At 36.5% G+C, this 10,863-nt stretch overlaps 1 protein-coding gene across 1 annotated transcript in view; it reads right to left on the reverse strand.

Moving 5' to 3' along the window:
• opn7b (opsin 7, group member b) overlaps positions 1 to 10,402 on the reverse strand; it is a 61,986-nt gene extending 51,584 nt beyond the window's left edge. The window contains exon 1 of the mRNA XM_051095730.1: positions 10,185 to 10,402. The gene's annotated coding sequence lies outside the window, so the exon portion shown is untranslated. The remainder of the gene's footprint in view (positions 1 to 10,184) is intronic.
• Positions 10,403 to 10,863: the final 461 nt, after the last annotated feature.

Genomic DNA, 10,863 nt, shown 5'->3' on the forward strand with positions numbered 1-10,863 from the left:
ATATATTTTAATGAAAGTATGTTTATTTAACAAAAAAATATTTTTTTAGCAAAATAAGCAGAAAATAGTACAAATGATGATAAAGTGACTAACTTGCTGGTGAGCCTTTTGCCCCGTGTGTGGGGTAAAAGGCCCCCCTTGCCACCTCATACATTTCTTAGATTTTTAAACAAAATAAACGACTTGTGCGATTTATTTTCACACAAAATCTGTTGCTCCATAAATGTTCAATACAAACATATGCATTTTTCTGCAATTATACACTTTGGGCACAGTGAAAAGCACTTTTTTTTTTTTCTTAGGGGGTTCCTTAAGCCCCGTTTTACTTTACTAATAAACAGATAATATGCTAGTAATATGCATGTTAACAAGCAACTAGTTAATATTGAGAATTGGTCCCTAATCTAAAGTGATAGCTTAGTTAGAAGTAACATGTCAGTGCTTGCATCCTTGTGTCATGTGTATGTGTTTGTAATGGATGTGTGTTCTGGCTCACATATGTCATAAAAGTCATAAAAGTGAGATCAGTCACCCACCTGCCCCTGCTTCAAAACATAGCACAAGCACAGAACAGCTGTATGCTGACAGACATTCTTTATAGACATGTTACATAACCTCTCAGATCTGCATATGCATATGCTGAAGTCTCTTAGGCCTGATTTACTAAAAGTAAAGGAATTTGCCAAATTGATGGCATGAACAAAAAGGTTTTGCTTAATAAATTCTTTATTTGAGGTGCGCCTACAAATACACACTAAATTAAATCTCACTGAAAATAGCAGCCACAGAGTGATTTACCAATCTTGAAAGTCATTTTAGAAACAGTAACTAGCAAATTAGTAACTCATAAACTGAAAAGCAAAGAGTGTCTTAATTCATACTGATTCACAACAGCCCATGCTGTTTTTGTGACAAAACAGAGAATTTTAGATCAGAGAATACATTCAATTATTTATTGTGAGCAGTTTATTTGAAATTATGTAACACTTTTTAATGGTCCCCAACAAACATTCAATTGTCAACTTATTCTATTAACCCTAACCTAACAATATACTAATACTAGTACTGAGAGTCGACATGTAATTGCAAAACTTTATATAGTCAGTTACTTATAGTGTTTATTTCTAAAGAGGACAATCAAAATATTGTTATATTCATTATACCTCTACGAAAAACACTCCTGCAGTATTTCAATCTTGTGGGCACTGCTGTTTGCCAAGCACGTTGTCAAATGACATGCATCTTCAAAATACTTTGAAAAATGTTTTCAATGGACTTTCAAAATTGTCTTTGTTTGAGAAACCATGAAAATATACTCTTTTTTTCTCATTTGATGTAGTTGAGTTATTTTTGCATTACTGTAAATACAGTGTTATTAGTGTAAGGCGTGGGGTATTAGCTGCCCGTGGGTGGATGTAAATAAAGACGATGGACTTGAAAATACCGACAACTAGTAATTTTTTATTGAGCAAAGTCCTAGAACTGGGGAAGAGATCAACACTAGTCTCTGAGCCCGCCACACTCTCCTCTGCTCTCTTCGTTCACACTACAAGACCCTCCTTCTCAGAGGACGCAACACTGAAATAAAAGTCCTTGACAGAAACATGCAAAAATAGAATACAATGAATATTAAACAAACAACTTCACATTAGCATCACCATCACAGTTTTACGCCTGGACCAGAAATTCACAGACAGCTTTTCTAGTTCATGAAATCACCCACATGCCAACAAACCACTAAGAATCTGCAACAATAAGGATGATTCATAGCGATAGACAGCAGGCGTCAAAGCTTTTGTGGAACTAATTTTCTCAAATGGTTTGGTATGCATTTGCAGCTGAAGTATATATTCTCTAGATGGCACAAGCTGGTAGGTACTTAAGCAATCACATCATTCACTACAATGAGCTTGCTTTCTCAATGCTTAAACAGTTTGGTTCCTTGTTTGCTGTAAGCGAGTCTTGTAGAACTTTATAAAAAAAAAAAACCTCCCCCAGCTCCACCTGTATAGATCTTCTAAGGGTAATTCAATGTAGGGCAACTGTGCGGCAGCAGCATGTCTGTGGATGGATCAGCAAGTCTCTATATTTGCTTTACTGCAGCAATAATTGCCAGCATGTGTAACGTAGCAGATGTATTCTGCTGAGACCAAATACATTATCATTGTCATGTCCATTACCATACTAAACTATTCTGAGAGTTATCATGATTGAAATAAAAATAATTGTACTTTTTACATTTTTATTGAGTACACAGAGTAATGGTTTACACTGTAGGGTGTGAATCCTTGAATTTAGAACTTCATCCTGTAGGAGCAAAATCTCCATCAGTTATTTTCTGTAGCTGCTTATAAGACTTTTGTTCAGTAGCTAAATATGTTTGAATTTATTCATATTTCTGGGTTGCCGTGATAGCTCCCTTTAGGTTATGCAACATGATTTAAATTGGCTTAAGCCCAAAGTATACTTCATTTTGTACGTGTACACTAGCGTATAGCCTTTCAAAGTATACTCCATCTGATGTAGGCAATCAACACATGCAACCTAGAAAGCTTCATCTATGTCCAGCATCTGCTGCATTTTTCTCCAGAATTTATGACCGATAAAAATATCTTTGTACTCTTTTAAACCAAACTGGGCTCCTCTCACACAGGTGCTCCTAAATGCAGCCTTCTGTTGTTGTTGTAATCTCCACTATTTTGTTGTTCTGTCTTTTTAGTTTAGTTTTCTACTGTAAAACAACAGCCTGGGCCAGTGCTGCCACCTTGTGGAACAACTGATGGTAACACTTTAATATAGGGAAAAATTCTCACTATTAACTAGTTACTTATTAGCATGCCTATTATTAACATATTGGTTGTTTATTAGTACTTATAAAGCACATATTCTGCATCCCTAATCCTATCCAATACCTGAACTCAACAACTACCTTACTAACTATTAATAAGCAGCAAATTAGGAGTTTATTGAGGCAAAAGCAGTAGTTAATGGTTTGTTAATAGTGAGAACTGGACCTTAAAATAAAGCGTGACCCAACTGATTGATGCAAAACAAATTCAATACGCATATGCGACTTGCGCATACAAAAATCGGGTGGTGCGCGTAATATTCTAATTACAAAATGTGCATCACATGCACTGTGTGTGGACACTTGCATACACGTAAAAAGTGAAGTATACTTGGGGCTTTAAGGTCAAGAGTCAGGAAAACACACATTTTCTTTTTTTTTCAGCCATTCTTTAGTCAGTATTACTTTAGAGCTTGAAGTCATGAACTGCTGCCCTGACATTCTCCTGTATAATGTCTTGATACACTTCATAATTCAGTGATGGTAAAGTGCCCAGATCCTGAGGCAGCAAAACAATATTAAACCATGATGCTCCTCCACCATGATTCAAAGCTGAGATGAGGCTTTTGAGTTGTTGTGCAGTTGTTGTGCAGCCCTTTTACTCTAAACAAAACACTGTGTGTCTTTGCCAAAAAAGATCTCTGATGTCCACAGAATAATTTCCCATAACTGTTGTGGAACATCATACTTCTTGCATTACTAAAGACTTCTGCAGTTTGTAGTGCTTTCTGGAGGGTTTTTGCTGTCATTGGGATTGAAGCATGACTCAGACTATGCTTTTTTGTTAGTCTGTAACTGTGACTTAGATAAAGATCATAACATTTCATTAGTAATCAGTGCAGAAATTTTGATATTTCCAAAGGTTCACAAACTCATTTTTCCACAACGTATATATAAACAGTTCTTAATAAAAGGGAGTTTAGTGAGAGCTGGAAGTATAATCAGGTACATTTATCACACACAAAAAGCAATTATTCTTAGTAAATAATTGGACATAATTTTAACTGCTCAAGCAATTAGCACTCTTTATTTGGGATCTTAGCAATTCAGGCTTTAGTTGCTTAGCTGCTGATAAGTGTCAGACACACTCTGGAGTTTGGAGGACATGTGTCCAAACAAACCACACAGCCTCTAATTTCAAACGCTGGCCCCTTTTACACATATAAGAGCAACAGGATTGTGATGAACCCTCATTGCAGGACTAACTTTAGCAGTTGGTAAGTGTGGCATGAGAAAAACTCATGTTGTTATTTTAAGCTACGTCTTCAGCAATCAACCAAATCCCACTGGGTGTTTATCAGTCAGTGATAAACCAAATCCCATCAGTACCCCATCCTCATAGCAAAGCAGTGCTAGAGAAATCTTTCACAATAATGAATACATAATGTATATATAGCCTATATACATTTTGTTCTGTCTTCTTAGAATTCACATACATTTTTCATCATTTGTTTCCCCAAAGAAATGTGATTCCATGATGCATCTATTTTAAACTTAAAATATAATTTCTAATTCATAATGAAGCATTGATGGATGATACAGCTTTTGTTAAATTTGACGGCTAACAATGTCCAAAACACACACACTGATTGAAAAAGCAAAGTGACAGGTGCTCCACTCCACAGACTTTGGAAAAAGGATTTTCTGTGGACTTAGCTAATAGTTTTATCAGGGGCAGGGGTTGGGTAATTGGATGCACTAAAACTGTGATAGACACATCAACGCTGCTGAAAAAAAACAGCTAAAACCAGTCTAGGCTGGTTGACTGGTCTTAGCTGGTTTAAGCTGCAAGTAGCTGGTCTCCCAGCCTGACCAGCCAAGACCAGCCTGGCCAGCCAAGGAAGTGGCCAAAGCCCCTCCAAAACCAGCCTGCCGACCAGCTAAGACCAGCCTGGATGACCAGCTAAAACCAGCCAACCAGCTTAGGCTGGTTTTAGCTGTTTTTTGTTTGTTTGTTTTTTCAGCAGGGAAGTCCTGCAAAATCAAAACTTTTCAGGACTTACATGTAGTAAAAATCATTTATCAATAATTAATTTGATGATCTCACAACTCAGCCAAGAGAGTGCTGATATACCACTCATTCATAAAGCATGTCTGCTCATTTAAACACTGCTATTATATGTATATGTGTTGTCACATGGACTCCCAGTCCACTTATGCTGACAAAATACCAGGGTGGCCAAGACATTGGCTGACAGCTGGGGGTGACATCAAGTGTGTGTTTGTGTGTTATTAGTCCACCATACACACACCTTGTGTATTACAGATGATCTAACCAACATATTTACATTGATGCATCCATGTGGTTATTAAAATTCCTACACACACAAATAAACCCAAAGTTCTCGCAAGCTGCCTGCATTTAATCCTCCATAGAAGATATCCATAGATATAAATACCCCTGAGCCCACATGTGTGTGTGTGTGTGTGTTTGTGGTTTGAACACAATGGTTCAGGGGCCACAGTGTACATGACAGTAAATGTATTGCACCACAGCTGATCCTTTCTCAGGATATAACATCAAACTTTACCCTACATTAAATCCAAAAAAAGAAATGTGGGGAAAGAGGGTGGAGAGAAGCAGTGAAACAGATGAAGACAGATACAGATAAATGAAAGAGCATGAGAAAGAGAGGGAGGGTGGAAATAGCTTGTGTTCTTGCTGTATAGAACTGACATCAAAGCAAAGTGACAGGTACCATTGCGCAGAGCAGCAAACGCTCTGGGTGAAATCTGACACACAAATCTCATTTCGCACCCTACTCTGTCCATCTCTCTCGGATTAATCCGTACGTCAGCTAGCGACACACATTCAGAGAATGCTAAATATTATATTCCCTTTCCTTGTTAATGCAAACCCCACCACCAACAGCCATTAGACATCTCTAGAGATCTTTACTTCTGCAGCTTTACCTTTGACGGATCAAAGCACAAGCCACTTCACACATTATAAATGCAATGTGTTCTGTCTTCAAAAGAGGATGCTAGATTACTACTTACTGCATACTGTGCATGTGCTCAACACCACCTTTTAGTAAAAAAAAAAAAAAAAAAAAAAAAAAAACAGCAGTAATTTATAAAGCAATAAATTTCAACACAAATTTTGAATGTTAGCCAACTACATTTGTTGTGAAATGTGAATCTCATCAGATTGAATTGAGGGGCATCCAGTTATCATCTTTTAATATTTTAAAATATATATTTTAAATAATTACTTTATTTAATTTTATTCAAATGTTGGCAGTTGAATAAAGGGAAGGGTTAACACTTTATTTTGATAGTCCACTTTACTTATTCTACTAACAGTAAGTAACTTTGCAACTAGTAATTAGAGTATTAGTAGACTTTCTGCTTAATATCTTCTAACACTCTTCTAAACTTTGCAAGTACATGTCAACTTATTCTACTAACCCTAAACCTGCTGTGAGAGTTAGTAGACATGTAGTTGCAAATTAATGAGAATTAGTTGATATAGTTGCAAAGTTACTTATAGTCAGTAGAGTGTCTAAAGTGGACTATCAAAAAAAAAAAAAAGATTATAAAAATTACAGTTCTTGTTGTTCGTTTGTAACACTGGAAAAGGAAGATCAAACTGAATGTACTGCATTTGGGGATATAGGGTAAACCATGTACAGTTGGTACAGGGGTACATTTGAAATAACTTGTGTGCAGAAGGAGTCTGATCTGTGATATTAGCTTTGCACATTGCTTCGCATTAGCGCCCTCTCCGATCGTGGGAAATTCGAAGCACATGCACTTCTCCAGTCCGAAAATATCGGCAAAAGTTTTTTGTTTTTTTTTCTCTCTAAAGGTAATTTTTTCACTTCATCACGTCCCTTCCACATTGAATAGCTTCTCACCCTTACAACTGTTACTATTAAAATGATGAACTGAAATTAAATATTGTATTACTGTTTGCCATTAATGTACAATGTTTTAGGAAAGGAAGGAAAGGAAAGGACGTGACGTGAGGCCAAGTATGGTAACCCATACTCGGAATTTGTGCTCTGCATTTAACCCACCCAAGTGCACACACACAGTAGTGAGTAGTGAACAAACGCGCACACACACCGTGAACACACACCCGGAGCAGTGGGCAGCCATATCGCTATCACTGCGGTGCCCGGGGAGCAGTTGGGGGATCGGTGCCTTGCTCAAGGGACTCACCTCAGTCGTCGTATTGAGGGTGGAGAGAGCGCTGCTAATTCACTCCCTCCACCTTCAACTTTTACAACTTTTAACTAAACAAACAATCAAATAAAATACTGAATGGAAATAAAAACTGCTGAATTCCCATTTTTAAAGGTATTTTACATTTGTAATGAATTGGTTAGGCAGCTTTACAGCATTACGGATGGGTGTCTCAACTGTACTCAGGTACAGTTGGAACAAAAAAAAGCTTGCTGTGTTTATGAGCTAATTGTGGCAAAAATGACCAACCTATGGATGTTAATAATTATGAATATTTTAGTAGACAAGTAAAGGAAATGTCATATGAAATATCACTTCTTTTCAGTCCCTTGTTTTGGTGTGGTAACGGAAAAAAGCAAAAAGTGTACCAACTGTACCCAGTCTACCCTACTATTACTTATTATTTTAAAACAATATAGTAAGTTATCTGGGTATTCTGTGCTTTGCATACAGTGCACAGTACATATGCTTCAAAACAAAACAACAGTAGTATTTTGGTCTCTAGTTCAGGTCTTTACTTTAAATGTAAGTCTAGAGGATTTTATTTTATTTTGATAGTCTAGTGCAGACATTCTACTAATTTTAAGTAACTACATGTCAACTAGCAGTCATTAGAGTATTAGTAGACTGTTAGGTTAGGGTTAGGGTTAGTAGAAAAGGCTGACATGTATTAATCAGACAGCAGATATAAAGTAGAGAGTCTAATGATTCTCTTCATTAGACTCTCTACTTTATATCTGCTGTTCATTACTGGTTTACTATGTATTTATTTATTTATTTATTTATTTATTGTCTACTGTAGACATTCTAGTAATTCTAAGTAAGATTAGTAGTAATTCTAAGAGAATCATTAGACTCTAATGATCAGAGAGACTCTAGACTCTAGACTCTAGAGAGACTCTCTAGACTCTAGTCTAATGATTCTCTTAGAATTACTACTAATCTTACTTAGAATTACTAGAATGTCTACAGTAGACAATAAATAAATAAATACATAGTAAACCAGTTTGCTTAGAAACATGAAAGCATAACTTAAACCATTATTTGAGGCATTATTCACATCTGCATGCATAGTGTTAGTAACGGATTGTTCAAAATAATAGCAAATGTGATGCTTGTTTTACAGTGTAGTAATAACAGTACATTGTATAATTACAGGCAACTAACCCTAATTCTATAGTACATTTACACTGTAACAAAGACACCTCAAAATAAAGTGTAACCAGCACCACCAATGATCTCGCTAATCTAAAAGTAAATACTGGTCAGGAAACGATCCAAAAGAAGTAAAAGAAATGATGACAAGCGTGTCTGTGGAGAGCCACACTTCACAGTCAGAAGAGAAATCAATAAGGTAAATCTTGACAGATTCAAGGACTCTCTGTAATGGTTTGAAAAGCGCTCTGCAGGGAGACGTACAGGGAACTGGCTTTTCAACACGGCAATTTAACATAAATCAATCTATTCTCCTTTGACTGGAGAAACAAAACATGCAAAAAGTGAACATACATCATACGGTTATCATGGTGCTCACGTAGGAAATGCAATTTTGAGTCTGCCTTGGGCCATTTCCCAATCCAGTTTTCCTTCCACCTCCCATCAATTTCCGTCCTTTCTTAGCTATCAATAAATAGTGTCCATGGTGTCTCTGCTGTTTTAGCAAGAAAGATTTATGCTGTCAAGCACATCACTGAAAAAAAAAAAAAAAAAAAAAAAAAACTCCTTGTGTGTAATATTTCCTTCAATAGTTAACAATAGTATGTTTAATAGCATACAATAGCTCTGTATGAAGAACAAAAACCTATTTAATATATTCACTGAAAAACTTTCCCTCTATTGTAGCATATCACTGATGTCGTCTCTTACAAACCTATATATTTGAAAACTTAGATATTTGAAGATGCCATGAATAATTTAAGAGAAGTGAATAACAATTTTCATTTTTATTTGTGTTTGTCACACAAAGCTCATCATATGACTTCAGAAGATTGAATGGACTTTTATCAAGTTTTTACATGATGCATGAAAGAAGTCAAAAAGATTTGAAACATCTCAGAGAATAAAGGATGATTTTTTTGCACTAAATGGCTAAATTGTTTCATTACATTTAAAATGGACTTTTATGAGAATAACAAAAGCTGAACCCTTAAACGGATCACATATTGATGAGTAAAGCTTTATAATGTAATGCCAAGCTGACAGTTGAGTGAACTGTGGATGACGCAAATCTGAGATCAGTGTAATTAAGGCCAAAAGCGTTACAGCAGTGCAGTCATCTGAAAGTCTGAGCAAATAAGTTACTCATGTCTTTATGAACTGGTGTATTTCAGCTCAGTTTTCACATTTTGTCACAGTCCATAATTTTACTTTTAGTTTCTCACACACTTAAAATCACAGTACTTCAAATGCACAGACTTCTGTTTATCACTAACAGCCATGTAAAGACACTCTATGTGCTCACAGGGTGCATGGAGGGGCTTGGTGGAGGTATTTATAGCCAGACTTTACATTCTCCCCTCACTAGAATGGGTGGACCATCGAAGCATATGACAGCATACAGTGTAACTCAGGGTTTCCCAACTCTTCCTAATCAAACACACCTGATTCAGCTCATTAGTAGAGACTCCAAGACCTGAAATGGATGGGTCAGATAAGAGAGACCTCCAAAATGTGTACTGCTGAGATGTCACCAGGAACAGGGTTAGGAAACACTGGTGTAACTGACCACCACATATTTGTTACATAATTCAGCCGATCTGTCTATCTTAACAGATGAAATAAATATGTGAATGAACAAAGAACACATTTCACATTCATAACATTCATGCCTTCCACTTTTATCATCAAACATATCTCATAAACTATCAATAATAAACTAGCGCTCGCTTATTGGATCAGAAAAAAATAAATAAATACAACGCAAAACAATATATAAGTTTTTCATATTGATAAAAACCTTAAACCTGTGAAAGAGCTTACTTTTTTTTTTTTTTTAGTTCATTTTTATAATAATTTCTGTGGAGAATGTGTATATATATAAGAAAAATAAAACTCAATTTTGAAATGCACATTGAACAGACTGATGTACTGTACACACACATGACATGAAACAGTCCAGTTATAAAATTTTAACTGCTATTCCTACCTTACAGAGAGACTTTGTTGGTGGTCTGTATGTCCGATGTCAGTTTATGGAAAAATCTGAAGTCTGTGAGCCATCAGCCTTGAATAAACAAGTTTGTTTTGGAGGGAAAAAAAAATAGGAGATGATGAGGAAACAGGACGAGGTCGAGAAGTCATTGTGCGGGAGCTAGCGCTAACTCTGTCTGCTGCTGCGGCGGGAAACATACTGAGAGACCCAAATCTCAGCGGTGGCGATCTGAAACGCCTGCTATGAAAGATTCACTCTCTCGCTTTTACTGTCTCCCTCACTCTCCCCTGCTCTCCCCACCCTCTTTCTGTTCCTATCCTTCCTTCTCTCTCCTCCTCCTGTTCTTGTCACTAATACTGCTCTTTGTGTGTCACATGTGAACTGGTCTGATGCCTCTCATTCACATCCTTTCTGTCTTTTTACTATAGGGCTTGCATGAGTGCTTGTTTTTTATAGTCGATTAGTCACTCAGAGAAGTAGTTGACTAGTTGGTAGGTCAGTGTTTACTTATTTGAAAATGAGGCACAATACACCATGCAGCTTCACTGTGGAAAACATCCGCTCAGCTGGGATGATACGCTTGAGAAATCAAAGTGTGGATGTTTGCATTATCTATGTATATATATTTTGTTCACTTTATTTCCACATATTTGGTTAATCGTAAAGAAATTTC

The sequence above is a fragment of the Labeo rohita genome, chromosome 23 (assembly GCF_022985175.1).
Source record: "Labeo rohita strain BAU-BD-2019 chromosome 23, IGBB_LRoh.1.0, whole genome shotgun sequence".
Classification (NCBI taxonomy): Eukaryota; Metazoa; Chordata; class Actinopteri; order Cypriniformes; family Cyprinidae; genus Labeo; species Labeo rohita.